We start from the raw sequence: 26,174 nt of genomic DNA, 5'->3' as shown, positions 1-26,174 counted from the left end.
GATGCCTAAGGGAAATGCAACCAAACAACTCATTGGAGTGCACCAATGGGGTCTTTCCACATTAGACGTAAGCTATCATTCAAGTAGTCGTATGACTGAAATTTGTTGCTTAAAGCTAAGATTTAGCCACTGTTCGGGAGTTCTGTGAACAATCAAACGTATATTGTTCGTATATTTCTCGCCACCCACAACTGGAATCGCATGATGGGTATCGTCGCAGCTGGTTAGTCTGGTTGTTATTACATAATTTAAATTATAAGAAGAATCGCAGTTTTTAGGATTGTTAAGATCGGTTAAGAGATACCTATACATGTTTGATAATTTTTTAGTTTTGTCAGTAAATATTGTTAATATTGTAAATTCTTTTTTTTTATGGTCTTTACTTTATTATTAATCAAATTTCATCCATTAATTTAAACCAATTTAATTCTTATAAGCATGCATCAAGGCTATTTTTAAGGTAGGGTATAATAAAAACAAGTAAATATTTGAACCCTTGTTCCATGAAGATGTCCGTGTTGCTACATTTATTTGATAGTACTACGTCCGGAAATACGACAGCAAAATTCATTACCATCAGAAACCAGTAAAACAGTGCACTATATAGTTTTAATTAGCGGTATTTGGAAAGTTCAGTACCATTTGAGAACTTGAAATGCTATATAGTGTTGCATTCGTAGATTCGAGTTTGCAATTTGTTGATAATTTTTATTATGAATGCAATATTTGGTCGAACTACTATCCATCTTGTTTCAAACACCATAGATAGATGGGATGGGGCCTTTAAAGATATAACAAATTAGTTTTAGATAAAGCTGATAACTTTCGCAATTTTAAAATTCCTTTAAAAAAAGAATTTCCATGGGGTATAATAACTTTATATTACCTTTTCAAAGAAAGTTCCACAGGCTATTGTAATGCTTTTCACAAAACTTATGAATTCCTCCTGCGTCGATTTTTGCTTATTCGAAATTGCTGACTTTTCGCCAATCATCCTGTTGGCTTCTTCAGAGCTTGACTGAAACTGGCTCGTATTTTACTCTGTACCTGCTTATATATTGCTTCAGGTGGTGGGGCGGGGGGCTGTGGGGCTAATGAGGGGTATAAACACCGTCTGACTGATTCAAAAATTGGTGACAGGTAGAGACCTGAGTCGCGATTAAGATTGTTAGGTTGTTTATAGATTTCTATAGACTCTCGGATTTTTTGTTGGTAGAAGAACTGATTACATGCAAGAATTTTAGTTTTATCAAATAAAATTTTATGCCCAGTTTCATGAGTGCGTTCGACAACAGCTGATGAGTTTATTTGTCTTAGTCGTAAGGCCCTTTCGTGCTCTTTGAGCCTAGTTGATATTTTTCGTTCGGTCTCTCCAATGTATTCTTTGCCGCATATGCATGAAATGCTGTAAACTAGGGGCGCCTCAAATGGAATTTTGTCTTTGACGGACCGCAGATGTTGAGAGATTTTTGGACAAGTGGTAAATCTGGTTTTGACGTTATACTTCTTTAGAACTTTTGATATGTGGTCAGTGATATTTTGAATGTAAGGAAGGACCACAGTGGCTGACTGTAATGTTTCCACTCCTTATCAGGCGTGTGCCACAGGTGTCACTTTGGATATTTTCAGTAAACACGGGTCTGGTGGCCACGTCACATGTCACTAAGTGAATGTATTCGTCCTGTTTTGCAAAAATGTATAATCATAATAAGTAAAACAAAACATTTGAATAAATTAAAGTGCCGTAATTAATGTAAATATTGCTAACCGCAAAACTAACGAATGTTATTTCATTAACTTACATTTGCCATTGCCAAAAGAGTGTAAAATTTTTCTGAGATATTTTAAAAAAAATTGGCAGCTGTGTTCGTCTACTAATAAACATTTCTAGCAAATACGAAAATTAGGTTCAAGTAGCGTAATTATAATAATTTATAAGTGACCAATTTTAAGGAACGTTTCCGCCGCTTTACAGAAAATAATAACCGCACTCAGATTTATTATAAAATAGTTAAAGCCTCTTACCTTTTTTCAGGAACGCGCGAGTGTCTGGATGGCGGTTCCAAACGAGCAGCCAACTTCTTTCTTAATAGGGTTGAATTTTACCTCTCCTGTTACCTGAAAACGGCAAAACGTTTATGGTTTTAATGCGATTATGGAACAATTGTACTGCGAGGCTGTGCCCCTTCAAAAAGGGGTGCAACTTTCTATATGCAATTTGGGCAATTAGTTTGCATTATAAGCTCATGAGCTGGCGCAAACATGCGGTTTCCATTCAGTCTTTCAAATGTTTCGTTGTGCCGGATAAAAAAGATGCAGAAAGTTATGAACCGATAGAAGTCTGAAAATGCTTGTGGGCTGAATTTTTGCTGGTTTTGAATATAGTTTTTATTCATGCTGAAAAATGTTTCAATCTCAGTCATTAACAATCCAAGAACATAAAAGTAGTATTCAAGTACTAACGTAGTATGTCATTGACGTCCTTGCCGTAGTTTCTGGTCAATAAGGTTGGTTTGTTTATCTTTTACGTCACAGTTACACAAATTACAGGTCTTCGGTTCCTGCTTCCATATGAGATCGATCGCACACACACACACACACACACTGATCGGGGCTCAAAACACCCATCAAATTATTTGCAGGCAACGCTACTGATACAAATGGTGTCAAGCGGAATGCCGTATCTAAAGAATGTCCAGGTTGACAAAATTGAATAACCAAAAGCGCCAAATATGTTTGCAGTAATGTGGGTCTCATTTAAGAGATTAGTTGGAAGTGATGCTACCAGTTTCATAGATTAAGGCACCAACTCACATTGGATTGGGGATTAGCTATGTGTTGAGAAATTTTGTCATTTTAAATAATGCGTATGTGATGTTGGTGCCAGAAGCTCAATTGTCATTAAAAAAATAATGTTAAAAATCGCATATATGATGATAGAGTTATAACTATTTTGCGTTAAAAAAATGTGTTTCTATGACGACTACCAGTACGCATTTATTTTATGTACCTTTTAAGGTCACAATGTCCAAAATTTAGTAAATAAAAGTTCAAACTGTTTATAAAAAAGATTGTACACTCTACCCGCCAACGTACTGTATATACAAACATTACAATATTACGCAGCAATTTTGCAGTTTTACATCATGCAAAAGATGTTCGCGATTGGACATTTTAAATTAAGGTTAAATCAACAACCAACCAAATAAGCAGGTTATTCGACTGTATGGATGCAAATTAATTAACTTAACTGACAACTACAAATGCAGTCTGCCATCATTTATTATTCGTTACGTTCAGAAACAAAGGCAATTAGATAATTCCGGCTTCGACGGTCAATCAAGTTGACGTTTTTCGCATACAATCGATAAAGAAAACGACCAGTAAAAGGCCCTTTTCGCTATTAACCCCATCGATATTAAAGTTTATCATATCCGAAGAAACTATAGGAAATTATTTGAACGTATTCGTTTTACGGCTATTAAGATTTAATGTCTACTTTGGTATTTTACCCGTAATAGCCGTTTCAGCTTGATTGTTATCGGCTGTCTAACAGATTATTATCGTTGTCAGTTTGTTACGCTGGATTTGCTTGAAAAAGTTGCCTATTGGAATTAGCAAATTATACGTTTAGCGAAGATTGCTACGTCCTTTTTTTGCAGATTCTCAGTCTATCGCGTATCTTTCTCGTTCTCATTCAATTTTGCAAATTTTCTTGCAAAATTATTCAGTACGTTAAACTTCTTCATCCAGGAGTTTTCTTTTCTGCCAAATTAACAACTAATCGGAGTAAAGCAATGCATCCACTGATGATTGACGCTTATGGACACTGGTCAAAAGTCATTCTAAAATAGATTGAAAGACTTCGACTATGACAGACCGTTCAGGATCCAATGCAATTCGGTTCAAGTAGGTCGGAAACAATCGGTAATCTATCTTTTATGCAAAACGAATCGCGGCAGACTACCCGGTCATGATAACAGAGAACGCTAGAGAAAAGAAAATCCATATCGAAATGGGTAGTGAGGCAGCACTTAATGGCCCTACTGACAGATTAAATATATTCCAGTCAAATTCAGGAATGACAAAACTGGCTGAACGAACACACCAAAAAGTAGAAGGAAATCGAAAGGTGAATTTATTAGTCCACTAATAAGGTCTGAACCATCTTGTGCAATTGAGTACAATAAAAAACACCTCAGTCCAAGGTATTCTCAATATAAGTCTGTACAGGCACGTTTCAAAAGCTTAGCCATATTGTCACTTATAGCGTGGGGTTTACTTAGGAGCTTTCTCCTTTTTATAAGTGTTTTTTGATATCTTATCATTCATTTTAACATCCCGAAGGGTGCTGGAGGACCAACTTAGATTTGCCTTTTTGTCCTAGTTCCTTAGTATATTTCCTATATTCAGCCAAAGAAATCATTGGGGAAGCAAAGATCTCTATTAAATTTGATAGCAGTCTTCCATAGCTTTAATCTGAATAATTGAACAATTTTTATTCGGTGCAGTCGACGTTTCTTTGATGCCTTAAGCTATGTTTATAGTTCTTCTGCTAAATCTAGAACTGGGTTGGGTTAAGCTAATTCACCTAAGGTCAGATCTGCATTGTAAAACCACGTTAAACCTTATGGTGCCCTTCGTTTTTTTGCAGTATTCGCTTAAGCCGTCAGGCCTATTGGCCAACCAAAACATTGAGCTGACAACACACATTGAACGACACATTTCCTTGTTATAATAAAACTAAAGCAAAGAGATTGTAACAATTTACGGTGTTACGGCACATGTTACGTTACAACATATCAACATAGCATTTGATGCTTTTATTAATTATTCTAAAAATAAATCGAAACATTCTTGGAGATTTATGAAAAAAATATTAAATAAATAAACAATATAAATAAAATTATGAAATAAATAATTGTTATTCAAAAGCTAACTATTCTAATATTGATTGTGAGCTATTTAGCCTCCACTTTACTAGGGTGGCTGAAAATATTATTGATAAAATTCTTGATCCACCTTCGACTCATTCCTTTGAAGTTAACCATACAACATATTTGCCAAACTTTTTTGAATTCCCTTTTATTACAGATGATATGGTAACGTATGCAATCCATTGTTTAAAAAACTTAACAGGTCAAGACGTTTTCAATATTAATAGTAGGATAATAAAATATTTTAAGCACACTTTAGTGCCTTTATTTTCACATTTATTTAACGTTTCTTTAACAATTGCCACATTTCCAGATCAATTTAAATGCGCAAAAGTGATCCCATTATTCAAAAAAGATTAAAGGTCATATTTAGACAATTATCGACCCATTTCTATAGTCCCTATTTTTAGGAAAATTTTCGACATAATCCTAAAAGAACTATTATTAGATGTGTACATTATATACATCCTTTGAGAGGAACAGTGGGAATTCCTGCCTGGAAAATGTACTACACATGCAGTTCGAAAGGTAGTGTCAGAGATCGTTAATGGCCTGGAAGATGTGTCACTGTGTCATATTTCACAAGCGTTTCATTGCGTCAGTGATGAGAAAATTGTTGGCTTGTCTCAATTTACACTATTATATCTTGAATCTTATTTTAAAAATCGAACACAATGCGTTAGTCTAAACGGGAAGTAGATGAAAACTTTAAATCCACAACATGGAGTCCCTCAATGATCTGTCCTAGGGTCACTTTTCTTCATTATTTACATAAACGATTTGCATTAGTCCCATCAAATGTTTACCTTTCCCTGACAATACAACAATAATCTGCAGAAGCTCTACTTTAACCAGATTAGATGGACTGATTTATGGGGTTGAGCTCAACAAAGCTTGGTTTTCGTCTAACAATTTATTTTTAAATAATCATAAAACACAAAAACTTTCAATTTCAACCAATGCATTTCTAACTAAGGGTGATATCGTCACTCTCCTTGGTGTCACCTTGGACGATAATTTTAATTGGAGTGCTCATATGGATGTTTTATGTAACAAATTAGCATCTATGCTTTCCGTGCATAGAAGGTTGAAAAACTTACTTAGTACTGACATCTTATTTGCATTGTTCGATTCTAAAATATAATAAGCAATTACACTATGGGGAAATTCTAACCACCTTTTTTTTTGGACCTTTAGACTCCAAAAAACACAATTAGAATTCGATTAAATCTCAATTACCGAGAATCATGTCGACCTTATTTTTCTAGTCTTTGAATAATGCCAGTACTTTCAATCTTTACATATTCAATCCATAAAAATAAGACAAAATATATTTTACACCCATTCATAATTTTGCTACAAGAAATTCTCATCTTCTGCGTTTAAATAAAACCAAAAATAACCCTTTGAATCCAACATTTCACAATGTTCTTCAAACAAATATTTGAGCTTTGAGTGAAAAAGCTTTTCGGAGGGCAATCGACGCAGTGTTTTTTAATAATTGCTTCAATAGCAATGAAAAATATTATAATTATAAATTCTAGCTGGCGCCATTTGTCCTTTTGTGTGTCTGTTTTATTTGTACGTGGTTAAATAAATAAACAAAACTAAAAAATGTATATGGATGCGAGCCGCCTTCTTCCGTGGTAGCGATATGACGTAGGTGTCGACACCATGCCGATGCATTGTCAGTGCGTGTCCTGTTATTAGTAAACGAAAATAAAATTCCAAATCTAAATCTCATTCTCGGCCGGGCCCGGCTCTAGTGCAAAATCCATTTCATTTTAACTTGACGTTCAAATTGAATGTTTTGTAGTGGAGGGGGGTGGGGGACGGGGGCGGCTGCCACCGCCAAGCTTTTTAAGGGGGACCGCGCGCGCCGCGGGGGGAAAGTGCTCTTGATAAGCGTGATTTAGCAGCCCCGGGGATATTGATTTTTGCGCACCCCCTCCCCTCACGTCGCCCCCGTACCCCCCCTTACTAACCCGCTCTCTCAGTTTTATATGTCTGTTTTCTTACTGTAATAGCTCGGCGCGGCGGGGTGTTGCGCGCGCGGTGCCGGGGGCGGCAAGATGCTTTTCATTGGTGTTGTGTTTCCGCGGCGCGGGGGTGGGCCGGCGGCCACCGCCGCCGTCACCGTTACCGCCGCCGACGACCGTACGCAAATACAGCCATTATGCCCGGTGACATCGCGTTGCTGCCAATTGCCGACGTCTGAAGGAGCGGGCCCGCAGACCATAGCGGCGGCACGCGCCCCGACGCTACAGACACCGCCGCCACCGGCGGACGCCTCCAGCCACATCGGCCACTTCACCTTAATCTTGCCTGTTGCCGCTCGATTTCTTGCGTACCGAAGCTTATTGTCTTGCGATGAGGGTTCGAAGGTTGACACGGGACCCCAAGGGTCGCTAGGGAAAAAACGTTTCTTTCTCTATCCTGCGAACGCCCGAGCTACCAGGGGTTGCCGAAAAATACGGCTTCGATATGAAGTTTCTGGTCTGCAAGCGAACAACCCATCTACATAGCCTTTTACTTTAATTATTTAACAGGAATCCATCAAAGGGGAGGTGAGAGGTGAGAGTCGGTCGCCAAAGAAAACAACAGCCACTAACCTAATGTATATTTGCCGAGTTAACCGCGGTAAATGTACACAATCAATAAAAAAACATGTATCAAACTGTAACTGATGATCAGATAACACGGCAGAGCTATTTACGGTTTTTCTGTTGGTTACAAATATTATCTACATTAGGTTTGTCACGACATATGTTCCTCTTACCAAAAAATAAGTAAACCTATGCCCGCTGGTATGGTAAGACAGTAGTGATTAATAAGAATCGTACTAACTGTATCTGCGCGGTTATTTGGTATTAGGTCTCACAATATAAGAACAGAAATTATTTGAACAGTTACCAATTAAAGGTTAATGTTTGATAAATGAAAATAAAAGTCCAACCTTGAAGCTCCTCGGTTATATGGATAGCAGTTGTAACCAACACCTTCCGCATACGGGGTGTACTCTCCGAACTGTCCTCGTCGATGGTGCTGACGCGCCAGGCCACTCTGTAACTTGCGACTGTTTAATGACTGGTGATAATTTTGATGCACCACCCTTCCTCCGAAGAACATCCCAAATTCCTTTTATTACTCGCAATCGGATGGAAGTCTAGTAGAAACCGTTTCCTCTGGCAACTACCAAAGGAGGCAATAATGCTCAACAATTTTGGAACAGCTCTAGCTATAATACAACCGATTGCTCTGATCGATAGGGAGTATACGATGATTCACTGTGATGAAAAGTCAGGTACTCGACAGTATATCAAGAAAAAACATGTCAGAAGGTACGAGGTGTGTTTTTAAAGTAAGTACCGTTTTTAATTTAGGCCGCCGCAGCGTTGCATCCGTTGAAAAGGCCCATACACTATTACAGAACCATCCGATTGAGTCTACAGCTGTTTGCGTAATTTAAAAACGCCGCCACCTATATCGCCATCGCCAAATCAGTGATGTTTATAGTAAAAACATTATGAGTGTTGGACTTTTAAAGATGGCCGCACCAACATTCACGATGAAGAAGTAGGCAACCTTCAGTCACTTCAGGTGACAAAAATAGGACTGTAAAGTGAAAGACATCACACGATTCGTCCTCATCTGAAGAGTTTCCTGTTGTCTCAAGAAGTGCCCTTTAGAAAATTGTGTCTGAACGTTTAAATTGTCGGAAATTGTGTTCACGATGGGTCCGAAAAATGTTGACTAAGACTAGACAGTGCATTGTCACAGGCGACAAAAATGGATAGCCTACGTTACACCGGAGCAGAAGCAGCAATCAATGCAATGGCGGAATTCATCATCCTCTAAAAAATTAAATTCAAAAAAACAATTTCTGCTCTCAAAATCATCAATAATATTAATGGGAATAATGTAGAAAACTAGAGAAAAGTATGGTTTTTCAAGTGAGTAAAGGTAAAATATTGTTGTTTTTTTTATTTCAAAATGTACTTACTTTAAAAACACGCCTCGTATTTTAAGTGCGTCCAGGCTTCGGGATCTTCGTATCATGACATCGGTGGGTAGAAGTTTAAGCATCGAGTTACTGCATCAGCGTGCATAGTAATTTAATAAAAGAAAACGAAAAAGTCATTTTTAGCATCGTTCCGGATAAAAATCAATTCAGCTTCACTGAAATCGGTAGATACCACATAAGCTACTAAACTGTCCTTGATAATCTTCCGATCAACGATCGTCCCAATAGATGAAATTAGGGACGACGCTTCGATCCAAATTGAACCTCAGATCATGAGCATTCTGCAAATCGTATTCGTATTTAAGAACAGAGCACATGCCTATTGTTCCAACGTCCATTTCAGATAATTCAGTGCAAAACATAAACGTAATGACCAACGATACTTTGTCTCAGTTTTCATATTATTGTTCACTAGATATCCCACTCTTATTATTTCACGGATTTGAGCTCGAGAAAACATTTCATCGAAAAGTAGTCCGCTTCAACATTATTGCATTGTATCAAGTTATTCAAATATCTAAAGGACTTGATACGTACACTAACAATATATATATTTGACTATTTAAAACAAGATTGAAACAGGTGGTTTATTGTAGTTGTAACTAGTGTGATACTGTTTGTTTACTGTTTCTTACTGTTTTTGTGTTTTTATATGCTTTATATGGTTATTTAAAAAGCTTGTTATCTAAGTTGTTGTTTTGTCACGTTGCTACTTCTATTTATATTTATATTATATTTATATTGTTACTTTCTCTTTGTAAATTGTCTCAGCCGTTGGAATGAATAAATAAATAAATAAATATAGTATAACTGAAATAAATCGCATTCAGACAGGTCTTGCAACCATTAACCAAAATTAAAGCCCAAATCTACTATTGCTTTAATTTAATAAGAAGTCTGATTGAAAATATTTGAATATATGCTTTGTATTTAATTAATTAATTTTTTTATTTAAGTCATTTAACTGAATTCAAATGACGTAAAAAATATTTTTCCCAGTGATCATGATAATCTAGGAGAACCCTACTAGCTTTATGATAAATCCTTCTAGTCAAGTGGTGCCAATAGTAATAAGTAGAGTAAGAAGAATCAAATATATGCATGCCCATTAAAATTTATATATACCTTGTTACAAATAATATCCACGGGATTCCACAAAATTTACTTCCCAAATTTAATGGCTATGTAAACAACCCCTCGCGGGTATAAACACGGTTCTTTGTACCCTTGAAACATATAAAGAGATTAAAAACAGTTTTATTGGGGAATAAAAACGGGAGCAAAAAATAACGGGAACAAGATTTGAGCGGGAGCAGTCGAACCTCGACTGCGAAGCGGTTTCTAAGGCCGAATAAAAAAAACCTCTTATTACGAAGAGGTATCTACGGTCTGATGCACCCCTAAACAGGGTTTTATTTTCATTTTAAACTTTAATATAATTATTTTAAAAAGCTGCGTTAAATAACTTATCGCAGCTGTTGTAAAAGGAATTCTGGACCAACGTAGGGGGTTAAAAAAGCGACTAGAAGTCCATTAAAAAAAATATATTTTAAGCATTTCTGTTCTGATTTAGATTTTCATCGCAACTGTTTTTAGAAATTATTTAATTAATAGAGATTAGGGTGCAATTTAATATATAAAAAACTGCGGTTTGTGTAACTCAAAAATTACAAATCGTTGAACCTTTTCCTGTGCATTCTTTACTTTAAATTTTGCAAATAACGGATGGTTTTTGCAGTAAGTGCAAAGTAATTACACATAATTCAAATAATACTTGAAACTTTATTATTAGAATATTTAATGAGACTCGGTTCTTTTTTTTTTCTTCAAAAAATAAGAACCGAACAATTTCTTTTTGCTTTAGAAACCCTATTAACTTCCTCCATGCACCCAGAATCCATAAATTACACAAATAATCGTAAGGACTTACATACTTTGAAATAAAAGAGGATGTGCGTCCCATAATATCAAGGAAAAAGGAGTGAGTCAAAAGAAAATAATATTTTTCCATCTCGAGCAGACTTGTTCCGAATACAAAGTATGCATTATAGAGGGAAATAGAGCGTCATCTTTTTACCACCCCGCGAGGCTCCACCGACCCCTTGCGCGGTCCCATCCTCGCTATTTCACTTATATTTCAATTTACATACTTTATATGACAACGCGACCACGTAATATTTAAAATTACTTTTCAAACGTTTTGCATTTATGTTACATCCATATACGTACGTAGAGACATACAAAAGTTGTGGCCAAAGTGAATTGTTTTAAGTTAAAACGTTTTGGACGATATACGACACTAAATAGAGTCGCAGCTATTGTTTGTTCAACGAGGTGGATAGATTAAATAGTAATAAAACAACATAACATCAATTTACTTGAGTTAAAACCGCTAAAATGAAAACGAAATTGATCAATCGTGCGATTAGTAGTGTTTCGATGTCTCCAAAAACGCAACAATCTAATTTTATGGGCCTACTAGTAATTTTATTTGACGTCGATTGATCACACTAGGTGGCGCAATAATGTAAAACATAACTACATCTCCTTTTATCAGAACCTTGAAAAAATGCTTTAGCAAACATTACACAAAATCAAAAGTTATGACAATGACTTTTGAAAGACGCGAACTTGCCAACTGATTGGGAAAATTTAGAAACTGTTTTCCTATACCCGCCAATCTGAAGCTTTCATAAAATCAAAAATGCAGCTTAAAGCGGCAAATGTATTATCGAGAATTTTGTAAAGTCCCTTTCGAACAGAAAACAATTTTTTTGACGGAATATTTTCTCGTGTTTCGTTATTCGTATCCACCACTGAAACTATTTACGAAACTTCTGGATTCCTCCGGCGTCGGTTGTTGAATCGAACTTGCCAACGTTTCGCCAATCATCCTGTTGGCTTCTTCAGAGCATACGAACAACTGGCTAGCATTTTACTCTGTACCTGCTTATATATTGTCTGAGGGGAGGCGAGCTAAATGAGGGGCATAACCATATGGGGCAAAGACTACATTAGACAGACCGGACGAAAAATATCCACTAGACAAATAAACTCATCAACAGTTGCCGAACACAATCACGAAACTGGACATAAAATTTTATTCGATTAAACTCTTGCATGTAATTAATTCTTCTAACGAAAAATCCGAGAATCTATTGAAATCTATAAGCAACCATACAATCTTAACTGCGACTCATGTCTTTAACTTTCAACAATATCGCAATCAGTCATCCGAGACGAATTTTATGCCCTTCAATAAGCAAAAACCGACGCAGGAGGGATCCAAAAGCTTCGTAAATAGTATGACAGTAGTCAGTGGAAGTTTCTTTGAAAAGTCTTCACCACGGATGTTAACGTTTTCACGTACCTATCGATTCCAGTTTGTTAATAATATTTGCTAATTTTTATCAGTAAAGTGGCAACGTTGCAAGTTTCAAAAAACAATTTTGTTATGCTTTATGGAAAGCCTTATTTAATTGAACAATTGAACTTGCTTTTATATTGTTTTGTTCAGAAAATGAAATAAAAACTTTAGTAACGAATTGTTGCATTTCTTAATATTCAGCGAAAAATCTTACTCTTCACATACAAATGTTAATTTAGTAATGTATACGTAATAAGTTGATTTTGCGAAATAACCAAACTGCCAAAGAGAAATTTTCATTCCAACAGCAATTTGTTGTGCAACTCTACGATTTCTTAACAAATTGCAAATTACAATATACTAGCGGAAATATATTTATATTACAATGAGATGAGAAACTTATACATGCATTTAATCAATGTTTTCGCCATGTTTTAATTATGACTGGCGCTTTGCAAAGGAAAATTTTTACAGGTTGATTGATCATTCTTCCGATGTAAGTTATTCGTATAATATGTGAAAAGTCGGTCACAGATCAAACTTTCCAAATAATATGATTTCTCTAATTTGCTAGATGTCTCCGTGACTCAGCAAATGCCATTTCGGCAAAAAGATTTTTTAAAAAAATGACGGTATTTTCCGTTATAGCATTTTATCGAGATATAAAATTTGTAGTTTAACTTTAGGTTTAACTAATAATAAATGTTCATATCACCAGAGTTTATTTTATATATTCATTAATTTATGTAATTTTTAATTAATTTGTTTACTACGAGACCCGAAATTTATAAAATTGTTTTAATTTTTAAATCAACATTCAAATTAATCTCTTTTTTTCTTTGTAGGAGGAAATATATTTACCCGCTTGCCTGTTTGCGTCGTGGTAGTGTCATGGGACCCTTCGGTATACCCATCTCCTCTTGCTCCACGGTTACATGTAGTTAAACGAATTTTTTGCCTTTTTAGTTAGCGCTCTTTCGTGCTCATAATTTTAATTTGAATGAGTTAATCGCTGTTTTTTGACAGAAAAAATACTAAAATATTAATAGGAATTAGTTTTTATAATAATTTTTGTTCCAAATTATAATAGTATCTTTTTTAAGGTGAGACAGTCCCTTTTGAGGGTAATTCTCTCTAATTCTCTCTTCTCTCTCTCTCTCTCTCTCTCTCTCTCTCTCTCTCTCTCTCTCTCTCTCTCTCTCTCTCTCTCTCTCTCTCTCTCTCTCTCTCTCTCTCAAATTTTCAATCTTTTATATGAAATATACCAATTTTATCTACTTATGGAGTAAATCATTTACTTTTAAATTTGGGTCAAAAGTTAAATTCTTTAGATCAAGGGTGAATGGAATATTATGGTAGAAAAAATTTATCATTTTTATTAATATATATGGCGTTGATTTCACTTGTATTCTACAATATTTTTATATAGTTTAGTGAGTATTTGTTGGATGAATAGGTCTTATCATGCCCTGACAGGGCGAAACATGTTACCGGCTATGATCTAATACATGATAGATGCAGAATTGGTTACTATGTCAATTAACAAATATATTTAAACTAAAACAAGACACATGACATTAGGTGTTAGGAATGGGTCCAACTTTAATGGGGTAATCTTTCGGTATATATTATTCATACATGAAATTTTGACAATTAATTTTAAAGACATTCAAAAAGTGGAACTAGTGTTTCCACAAGAATCGAAAGAAGATTACAAGGTGCAATATTGAACATGAAAACTATTCTATCAGTGGGATCCGACTCTTAAGATCAAAATTCGTATAGGTATAGCTCGTATGAGCTTTCATTTGTGGAAACCTCTGTGCAAATATCTGTTCTAGTTCTGGTCGTATGCTCTGAAAACCGTCTACAATTTTTATGCATTAGAAATTTTCATATTTCATGCATTGCATTGTAAAAAGCAGAGCCAAACAAGAACTAACTAGTGTAAACTTCCCTCAAAATTGTGATTAAAATTGCTTTATGCGTTTTACGAGTGTTCACTACCGGATCGAGGAAGTTCGCGATACCATATGTACGGTTTAAATTAAAAATAATATAAAAGAAACGAAGATCAAGAAAGGCTCTTTCAAAAATAAACGTCGTGAAATAAATCTTCGCACATCGATCGAATGCGATCGCATGTATACAATTGGCCGAGATAACTGCCAATGCGCTAATCTAGAAGAAAATCTTTTAATTTCATTTCGACCGTAAATTAGAATCTTTGGGTTAATTTAACGTTGTTGCAGTTGGGAAACTGTACGATACCGATCGATTATTTTATAAACTCAAAATGCAACCGAGAACGCGGCGGTGCCGCGCCCACTTTAAATATTATTTATTACGGAATGCCGGCATTAAACGAGCCATTATTAAAAATGAAAAATATCTAATAGAAGTTTTAAATTGCCCAGGTCGACAAAGAGAACCGGTTTATTGATAGAATTCGCCAAGTAAACCTCGGAGCAATGAATGTCCGACGTCGGATTATGTGCAACTAACTACATATAAGTTCGTTTCGTTTCCGCTCTTTTAGTGACTCATGTCGTTCGTTCCACATTGGAATTTTATACGATCGGATGAAAATCGAACATTACGATCGCATTAAGGCCATAAAGTATGGCGCAAACGCTTACCAGGTGTGAAAACTACGGTCCCTTTTATATACGTAGTGATTTCGGCAGAAAGGATTTGTATAGTACCCATAGCTTGGTTCTATCGATAAGGTTGGCCTCTTCTATTTACATTTCCCATCCGTTTCGGATGTATAACAAAACCATGCCGAAAATATTAGAGTTAAAGGGAGGAGGCGAGAAATAATTACGTGGGTGGTCAAAGATTTTCATATTCACATCACAATAAACCTTTTCTTGTTTCTATTCCTTTGAAATCTCGAAGTCACTTTGGAGCACTTGAGATAGGACTATGTATTTTTTGTGTACAAAATACACTAATTTCGTGGAAAACACGAAAACACGATAACGATATTGTAATAGTTAAAAAATTATCTATCGGAAAAATCTAAAAAAAATTAGGCATTCCTGATTTTGTCAGAATACAACTCTTATATCGTTTGCTTGAAGGTGGTAGGCACTGATTCAGTAGAAATACTAAAAGGATGTCGAAGTTCCATTGTCTTTATTTTTAACTTATACAACGTTTCGGACAGTTGTGTGACCCGTTATCAAGTGTGGTAGTGATACAACTATTCGAAACCTTGTGTAAGTTGAAAATAAAGACAATGGAAGTTCGACATCATTTTGGTATTTCTACAACTTTTATATGTTGGGTCTGGTCGGGTCGGGTGATTGTCGTGTAATTTGTTTTGCGTTATTCAACGATTTCATTAAAAAGGATTCTATAGTGCGAGTAATATTCATTCCCTTACATTTGCCTTTTTATAATATTGCTGCCATAGAGCAATGCTATTTATATGCCGTCGCCCAGAAAAACTAGTAATTAAATACTTTTGATATAGGCATGTTCTATTTCTATTTCATTTTAAATTTGGGAATTTATGATTTTGGCTGTAATCCTGATATTTACCAGTTAACAAGTGGACAAAATGTAAGAAGTGGATATGTCTGAAATAACAGGAAACTCCAGTAAACCCGCAATGATTCCTTGGGTTTCTAATCTACATTCTTCCGCAAGTCTATAATGTTTTGCTTTTGGGTTTGGGACAAATAGCCAACTATAGATGACTCTTTAATACAGTGGTAAGTACTCAAGAATTTCATGCATACACATTCAGCGGAATTTAAGTTTCTGTGTGGTTCAATACCAAGGAAGTTTGGTTGTAGTACCAATTCTCCGCTTCAATTTCCTTTTCCAGGTACTGCAACGTACAAAGTTTGTGATATTTTCTGTAAACTCGTATATTTCAAGTGTGCCATAAAACACGACGTATTACATCGAAATGCTTATCTCCTTTTGTTGAAATTTCTTGTCACTAATAATTTCCGTTAAAGTCAGACCAAAAATGGACTGGTAAATAATATAGAGTTTGTTCATAGATATAAGAAAGTGACTAACTGATACGAATTTGTAAGAATGAAATATGACCGTACAGGTCCGTACTTTGGTTAAAATTTAATTATTTGTGGTTTTGTTAGGAAATATACTAAACAATATTTATTTATTTAAGTATGTATTTGTGTTTAAATCTAAAATAAAATTACAAACTATTCTTATTACCTACTTAAATTACTTAAAATTATTCACATAATATATCAGTATCACTATAGCTATCATCGCCTGTTCTAATTATTATTTGTTCTATATTATTTGCAATATGGATATATGATTGTTCAGCTTCTTCTATATGTTTAACAGAATTTGCCCAACTTGGTGGAGGGATGTTAAAAACTTCGGTTTCTATAAGTTTGAGGACATTGGAGTTAACACGGGGAAAAACATTGTTAGGACGAATGGCAGATTTCAATTGGTGCCAAACATGTTCAATGGGATTAAATATACAGCGGTAAGGTGGAAGCCTTAAAACTGTATGCCCTAGATTTTTTGCGTATTTATCACAGACGTATTCATTTTGTAGGTTTAGGTTTTATAGAACCTCAATTAATTGCTTTTTGGTATAATCGTCGTGAAAATAAATGTCGTTATAATACCTGTAGTTTTGGATTGTTGCTTTTGTGTCTAATGAGGAAGGGGTTTTAGTGTGATAACTTGCATTGTCCATTACAATTACGCTATTAGGAGGAATGTTTGGAACTAGCTTGTTTTTAAACCAACTTTCAAATAAATCAGCGGTAGTGTCTTTATGGTAATCCAGAGAAGAATCTTTAATATTTTTCGCAGACAGAGAAAGTCCATTTGGAATCCAACCATCTTTAGAGCCAGCATACAAAATAGTTATTCTTTTACCTCTTTTTGATGGCGCGTTTGTTTTACACTTATCAGTTGAGTCAACCCAACCCAACCAGGTAAATAATTGGCCTTTGTTGTTCTCTGTAAATCCTAATTTTCTCTAGATATTCCAGTCGCCATTTCCGAATTCTAAAATAATCCATTAAAACTTGCCTTTTGTCAATTTTTTTAAATCTAAAACCCATGTGTTGAATAAACTTCCGTAAGACAGTTCGGCCACATTTAACACCGGTTTCATCTTTCTCAAGCCTCCTAATTAAGATATCTAATGTAGGCACGCTTTGTTCCTCGTATAACTGGTAAATTTTACGCCGAATTATATCTTGATCACTTTCATCTACACTCAAGAAAATGTCAGTATCGCTTCTTTTTTTCCTCGCTGAAATGGGATTATTCACAATTTTCCATATAGTTGATGTTGTAATTTTCGTCAATGGGACCGTTTCTTCTAAAGATGCTTACTTGCTGGCACCACGTTCAATTAGAGTCAAATAAACATTGTTTATAACTTCCTTAGTTTCAAAAAAATAGTGTTTTCTAAATTTGGGCGGGAGCATCTCCTGAGATACACTAGACTCGCACATATTTTGCATAATTCGCACACGATTTAACACACGCTGTATTACACACGACATAAGAATGATTACTAATAAACATAAACTAAGTAGTATACCAAACCAAAGAATATTAAATACAGGTAGGTATAAAATTATTTTCTATTACGCACCACAATTTTACCTGAATTTAAATTCCGAAAGTTTAGGTAATAATCTTGTTGCATTGTATGTTAATGACCACCCTTGGATCATTCCATTCAAAAGTAATTGGTCACTTTCTTATATCTATGAACAGACCATACCCCCGTATCTCCCTATTATATAGACCTTGTTATATAGATCGCCAATTTCTCAACTTTAAACTATACGAAAACAAAGTAAACCTGCCACGATCCAAAAACGAAATGAAAAAGAGACGAAACAAATTAACCCCATTTTTAATTTCAAACCCTCGTCAACCCCCGCCGTAGCACCCGCGCCTGCCACGATATATCGATTCCTCGCTGAGTGCCGAAGGATGGAAACACTGCAATTTGCATTTTAACACTGCTAGTTAACATGAATAAATATTTATTTACCTCGTATATGCATTTTGTAGTAAATTGCATTACCATCAAATTCGGGCCATCTAATTGAGTCGGATACCTATAGAGAAGGAATGGATGAAAACATAACGATCCGGAGACAATTTTAAAAATCCATGATTCGATATGGTTTATCCTGTTTCTTGCACTTGTTTTGCTTTATACTGAAAAGAAAGCCCATGACATTATGTTGAAATCATCCCCAATACCTGGTAAACCAAGTGCTTTCCCAATTACTAGAAATAGTTCTCTTTCCATCTTATGCTATCAGACTTCTTCTGAAAACTGAGGTTAAAATGATAGTACAAATTTTTAATATTTAATATTTTAATATTTTAAAACGCAAATAACAGCTCACTGAGTCTGAAATAAAGAGATGCATTTGAACTTTATGATAGCGTAACTTTTAACATACTGATTAACAAGAATGAAAAATAGCATAGTACTCAACTCAAGTTTAATAAACGACATACATAAGCGAGTGTGCTTATAAACGTGTTCCATACTATCCTTTTTTTAGAATCATTACTTATTCGGCACCTTAGCAAAACAGAATTAATAATGGCGCGGCCATCAGAAGTGACAAACATCAAGTGCGCATGCAAATCAAGAAAATGGCCACAGATAAAAAAGAAATGGTAAAATTCGTGATCTAACCGAAGCAAGAAAATTCTGAAAAACTCACAAGTGGGAAAGGATACCCGTTTCATTATTTTATCCAACACAATGTATATTAACAAAGGCACATCTGGATAGTTTTTGGGAAATCTGTTATGCGATAGATTGATTGGTAGAAAAATATTAACGGCATAACGGCATTTGACTCAAGAGTGTTTAATAAGCGAGTGACGTAAAAAGTTTAACGAACGTGTTGCATACTATACTTTTTTTACGACCGTTAATTTTTTGGTACGCAAAACAACACGAATACATTCACTGACATGACCGTCAGAATTTTAAAACGTCAAAATTAAAGCCGCGCGCTAAAATCTCCGAAAACAGTAGTTCCAATCCATAAGGAGGTGATATAAATGATGCTAACAACTACAGGCCGATTTCAATCGTGCCTTTGTTCGGAAAAGTTTTTGAGTTCTTACTAAAAGATCAGCTAACTTCTTATATTAATAAGATCGAATGTCTTTGTGCTGGTCAGTTTGGATTTAGGGGAGGGTGTTCGACGATCCAAGCAGTGTCTAAAGTTGTGAGTGGGATAGTTGAGGGCCTCGAGGGGGGTGAATTAGTTGGTTCGACCTTGAGTGATCTCTCCAGGGCCTTCGACTGTGTTTCTCACCAGCTTCTTATTAAAAAGCTATACAGATATGGTATACGAGGTCTGCCCTTAGATCTTATAGCGTCCTACTTGCAGGGCCGTCAGCAGTTTGTAGAATACCAGGATGACCGTTCATCCCTTGAATCAGTAGTAAGCGGGGTGCCCCAGGGTTCCATCCTGGGCCCGCTACTATTTACAATCTACATAAATGACCTTTATCATTTCTTGGCCCCCAATCAGTGCGTGATGTTTGCCGACGATACATCCTTCACTACATCTGCTAAGAGTATCGAGGAGTTGTCCGTTAGGGTTGGCATGTTGGAGGACAGGGCTAATGTCTGGTTCGACAATAATTATCTTAAATTAAATTTAGACAAGACCCAGAGTATTGTGTTTTCCTCCAATTGCTTGGTAAATAGTGGACAGTCCGTCAAGTTGCATGGCATTAGGATCGATGATAGCCTAAATTGGAAACAACATATCTCAGACCTGAAAAATACATTGTCCAGCAACATATTCGTTCTTTGACGACTGAGAGGCCTGATAGGAACAAGAACTCTGCTTATGGTCTATTTTTCACACTTATGCTATGGCACGGTACTGTGGGGTGATTCCTCAGCTGCTGTGGAGATTTTTAGAATGCAGAAAAGGGCCATTCGAGTCGTTGCTAATATAGGATATAGGGACCATTGTCAACCTTATTTTAAAAAATTCAAAGTGATGCCCCTTCCTTGCATCTATATCTACTACCCGTTATTAGAGATACAGAGAACGAAAGGAAACTTTAGCGCTAATTCCGATTGCCATGCCTATTCAACTCGTTCGGGGGGGATCTCCTTAGACGGCCTAGGTTTAGAATGAGGAAGTCTGAGAACAACTCATTGAACCTGAAATTGTATAATGTTTTGCCAGATACCGTGAAAAAGATGAGCAATAGAAAATTTAAACATACTATTAAAGAATTCCTACAACGTCATTGTTTTTACTCCCTGCGAGCATAGATTGACACTGTCACTGGTATCTATGCGCTATAAAACTGTATAGTACTGTTTAATTTTGTTTGTATTAGATGTGTGTTTTTATGTTATTTATTAATTTGATTTTATTGCACTTGAATATCACTTCTGACTTGCTACAATTGTACGTCCCTTCTGTACGAAACGTAGTCAATAAATGAATCTATCTATCTATCTATCATCCGATTGCTCCCAAACCCGTACGATAAGATCGCGGAAATGTACGAAGTGGCTCGAACGAACGAAACTGACGTGGTAAAGTGAAGCTTCCCGCAGGCTAGATTGGCATTTTGCAGACGGGAGTAGCAAAAAATACTTACGAAATTATAATATGTTAGTTTTACAAATCTTCCTTGTTAGATCTTACCTCAGTCACCAATCAAATTGGGATTAGTTTCCGGAGATCTGAAAGAAACGGTAAAATTCATAGACTAATAATTTTAGAGACCTTGTTGCCAAATTTAAAGCTTCATAATTTTTTCACAGCACCAAGATAATTTAAGCCTTTTCACAATTCACCGTCTATTTCAGATATTAATCGAAATTTGTCAACCCTAAAAAATAATCTTCAACGAACGTTATCGACTCAATATTGAATATCCGTCGAAACTAGAAATAAAATCTGGGAAAGTTGTTCGAAAACGTTTCGATCAAAAATGTTATTAACACAAATTGTATGACCCAATATAGTCGACGTAGCAGTTTTACTCATTCGATTTTGTGCAACGAGTAGACACAAACACACAATGTTGCGTTGTAACGAGCTGAAAAAATAAATATTTTAACGGCAACTTTCCTTATGTGCAAGAAACCGGTCTCGGACAAGATATCGGGTAACCTATACAATAATTTTAATACAACATTAATTAACACGCAACATGTTATTTTATGTGATATTTTAAGGCGAAAATGGACATTTGAAGTCTATCGTTGATTTAGAGAATTGACATTTTGCTGCAGTTTATTTTGCACTTAAATTGATGCCAATAGCAACGTTAATTGCGATATTTTCTCGATAACTCGGCGTAGATAAATAGTGTTTATATAGGAAAAATTTAACGAAATGCGTCCGATTGGACTTAATTATTAAAAAGTAAGAAGTTGCCTATACTACATGGTTTTTCGTTTATTTTTATAAATGGGAATTGCGGTTTTATATTATTATATATTTTAGTAAAGCGCAAAATTAATCAATTAAACGCGTCACACAACTGAAAAACAAACACAACTAGCTAACTTACTGAATTCCGTGGAAATAGGTTTATAAGGATAAACTTTTACCTTCTCAATAAGTTAAAAGACAACTGAGATACGAAGGTTTCCAAAAAGCTCAATTTTTCAGAAATCCACTTAATAAAATTAACGAAATTCCGAAGTGTCAAGGAGACGAGACACATTAATAAATTATATAATGCTTTAATGACGGCAACAAACAAAAAGAAAATTTTACTACGCCTGCGTAGAAAATAGGAATGAAAGAGACGAGTAAAGTGGCTGCAGAGAAATCAAACTCTTGACTGGAACCTTCGGCACTGTACTAACACACAATGACGCGTTTTACTACAAACCGAAACTCAATTTTACGTACTCGACGCGCGTTTCGCCAACCAAGTTGGCATCTTCAGGAGAAGATTAAAACAGTTTTAGCTGCAGAGAAAGTATTGGTTAATTCGACTGAGCAGCCTAATACCGTTGTTGTTTTCAGAACTGCCTATTTACTTATTTGAAACTCAAACCTTTATAGCGAAATCAAGAAAATTACACAGCCAGGTCAGTATTCCTCATTCTTTCTTACTTAAGGTTCTTTTTTCTACAATCTATTGTACGGGTACGGAATGTAACGGAATAAGCAAAACGTTTGAGAGCGATTTATAAAGAATGTACCAGAAAGGCATCTACGAAGTTTAGGTATATGAGTTTTTATAATTATGACAAACTTATTTCTTATACTTGATGGTGCTATCGTTTATTCACGTTTTAATTTTGTTTAAGAATTTGCTCTAGCTTTACACCACCAACCTATCAAAAATTGAATAAAATTATATTATATAATATTATTATAAATTATAATTCGTTAATTTTCTTTTTATTTTTACTATAAAGCTGAAGATTCCAGATATTCGTTTTGCTTTTTCAGTTGTCAGTTAAATTTAAAATTAATATTATAATTTGAATTTATTTTATAATTATTATTATTGAATTTCATAATGAAAATACGCCAAAAAATCTCAAATGTGGTACTATGAAGATATTCGAAATCCTGTCTCTTGTAACTAAATGTATATGGCCCTAAGAAAATTGAGGCAAATCTAAAATGTGGCTGAACAATTGAGTGGGGGTTATTTTATCGATATACACCCAATGACCCCGGGTTTGATATATGAAAAATTAAATACACAATTATTTGCTTGTGGAAGCGATAAGGGATAAACTTTCACAATGCGCTTCTTGATTTCTTCTGACAGTGATGATGACTTGATGAGCCGGTTGGTAAGACGTAGTCTAACTTGCGTCGGATCCTTTTTCAGGGGTTTGTAGCTTCCCGGGTCCAAGAGTTCCTCAATCTTCCTTTCGTACTCCTCGGTCTTCAGAAGACTGTTCCACCAAGGTTCTATGGACTACCTAAGATACACAAAGTAGATGTCCCGTTAAGACCAATAGTTAGCGCACCCGGATCACCAACGTATTACTTGGCTAAACACTTGGCATCGCTGCTTCAACCACACGTAGGACACGGCACCAGTTACATCAAGGACTCCACCGACTTCGTGCGCAAGATTCAAGATATCAATATTGAACAAAACGTTGTCTCACTGTTTACCAAAGTACCTCTGAAGAGTTGCTTGGACCTGGTGAACAGGATATTTCCTGTCGATATTTGCAAACTTTTTGAAGTCTGTCTGACCGGTAGCTATTTCGTGTGGAAGGGAAACTTCTACGAACAGGTGGACGGAGTGGCAATGGGAAGCCCACTAAGCCCGGTTATAGCCAACTTATTTATGGAAGACTTTGAGGAAAAAGCGATCGAGACCTCAGAGTACAAGCCAGCAACGTGGTTCCGGTACGTGGATGACACCTTCGTGATTTGGAAACATGGTATGGACAAGCTCAACAACTTTCTGCAACATCTCAACAGTCAGCATCCCAGCATCCAGTTTACTATGGAGACTGAAAATGACCAACAACTTGCATTCTTGGACGTACTAGTGAGGAAGCGAGGTAACAAGCTGGGCCACACAGTTTACAGAAAACCAACCCATACGGACAGATACCTGCATCCTCTATCCAACCATCACCCAAGTCAAAAGTATGGGGTTATCAGAACCCTGACAGAACGAGCCCGAAGGATTTGCGAACCGGAGAACCTCCAGATGGAACTTGAACACCTAAAAACTGCGTTCGAGGCAAATGGCTACAGTAAGAGGGAGATCGAGAGATCAATGAACTCAAGATCATCAAGATCACGGGATACCGAACAACGACCCTCCACCTCCCATGCATATCTGCCGTATATTCCGAGTGTCACCGACAGGATTGGCAGAGTATTGAAAAGACACGACATCAAAACAATCTTTAAACCTACAAAGAAGATCCAGCAGACCATCAGGTCAGCGAAGGACAAGAGGGGCTCACTTTCAGCTGCGGGAGTCTACCGCATTCCGTGTTCATGCGGAAAGGTCTACATCGGAACTACCAAGAGATCAATGGGAATGAGACTTAAGGAGCATAAAGCAAGCTGCAGGCTAGGACATACAGAGAAGTCTGCAGTGCCTGAACCCGCACTGGGCAGCGGGGAACACAGGATACACTTTGAGAGCTGTAAGTTACTAGCATCGGTCAACGGCTATCACAACAGACTAGTCAGGGAAGCCATTGAGATTCAAAAACACCCACACAATTTCAACCGAAAGGAGGAGACCCTTAGACTCAACCAAATCTGGAACCCGATCCTTAGGAACGCCCGAGCAGTACCGATCGATATCCCGAGACCAACCGAAGCGGAACAAGCCCCGCCCTCCACCAATCGGCATAAATACAACCTGCGCAGGAGAAATCGTCAGTCTACGTCCAACATCGGAGATGGAAGGACCTCTGAAGAAGCTCGCCACTCGTGCTAGCGAAACGTTAGGAAGTAATTCCAATCGACGACGGCCTTTAAACCCGAATGAAGATAATAGCTTATCAACGGGCCGCGAAAGCCTTAACCAATTTATCAACCTTAGAAAAGGTCACAATCAAGCAATATCTAAATGTTAGAAGTAATTACAAATTAAAACAAAAGAAATAAATTAACCAATTCGAAATGAAGAAGAGGACACAATAAAGTGTGCAAGCTCCTACAAAATTCAGAAATTGTCCACAATGATTCAGGAAGATCCATAATCGACTGTAACACCCAAAAGATGAACAGGAGCAGACAGAACCTCCAAGGGACGCGCGCAATTAACAAGCTATCTGAGAATAGCCTCATTAATTAATAACTAATCCTATTCCATATTTGTATCAAATTGGCTTCACTACTATTATTTACTAAAAGTATCTCTGTTATTTTCCACCACTATTAATGTATTACTGCCGTTATCTGTTCACCAAAATCTTAATTCCAAACGTTCCGTTCGTTGGTATAATAAAATATGTTCCTCCCAACGATCATAAATCTTCTAACCACAATTTCGTAAAGATTCATGAACATTTTCATATTCTTAATTGCATATTTTCCATTCCTTCGAGGAGGGAAACTTCCCCCAGAAACATCAATTTTTAGCCAAAGGAATACAAGATAAAAAGTTTAAAATTTATTAAAAAAGTTGTAGAAAACTTGCCTTTATATTACCACGAGATATATATAACGCAGAATATTTTTGTAATAAGTCAACGCAACTTTCGCGAAATAGATAAAGAGAGCCTACCTTAATAGGATTTCTCTGGGAAGTATTTTACTTTCACAATCTTTTACTCAGACTAGAAAACCACCAAAACATAATCTTATAATCCAGCTGACAATCTCATTCTTTTCAAGACGAAGTTGGTACTTTTTCTATGTGGTGTGAATATCGTCACTGCTGAGTCAGTCCAAAGTAATCTTCGAGAACATAGGCATTCATTTCCTCGTGATAATTCCTGTACACGAGGATTTAAATATCAATTATTATTATTATTATTATTATTATTATTATTATTATTATTATTATTATATATTATTCCTTTCCCCGAGGATATTCTAATATCCGTCCAATAGCCTTCCGTGGAAGCTTGACGAAGAATATTTTCAACATGCCACTTTTTTGGTACTACTCTCGCTTAGGCTTTTGCGTTTGCCACGCAAAATTCAAATCCCTCAAGGTATTTGATCATAGCAGTTTTCTACTTGTTGAAAGAATACTAGTTTTATGTCTAGGATGGGTGGTTCATTGTTAAAATAGAAAGAGTGAACTTTCCTTCAAATTGCATATTTTGACATCATCGGACCTATACCTTTTTTGGGTATTTTCTTTCTTTACAACTATTTAGCAAGTGAAAAATCACGGA

The 26,174-nt window shown here is 36.0% G+C and overlaps 1 protein-coding gene across 2 annotated transcripts in view; it reads right to left on the bottom strand.

Annotated features, from left to right (window-relative positions):
* LOC132704172 (TOX high mobility group box family member 4-like) overlaps positions 1–26,174 on the bottom strand; it is a 428,384-nt gene that overhangs the window by 193,048 nt on the left and 209,162 nt on the right. For both annotated transcript variants that reach the window (XM_060674021.1, XM_060674022.1), the window contains one exon: positions 2,026–2,118. The gene's annotated coding sequence lies outside the window, so the exon portion shown is untranslated. The remainder of the gene's footprint in view (positions 1–2,025; positions 2,119–26,174) is intronic.

The sequence above is a fragment of the Cylas formicarius genome, unplaced genomic scaffold (assembly GCF_029955315.1).
Source record: "Cylas formicarius isolate icCylForm1 unplaced genomic scaffold, icCylForm1.1 PGA_scaffold_6__28_contigs__length_40554024, whole genome shotgun sequence".
Classification (NCBI taxonomy): Eukaryota; Metazoa; Arthropoda; class Insecta; order Coleoptera; family Brentidae; genus Cylas; species Cylas formicarius.
This window is presented reverse-complemented; position numbering and strand designations above follow the sequence as displayed.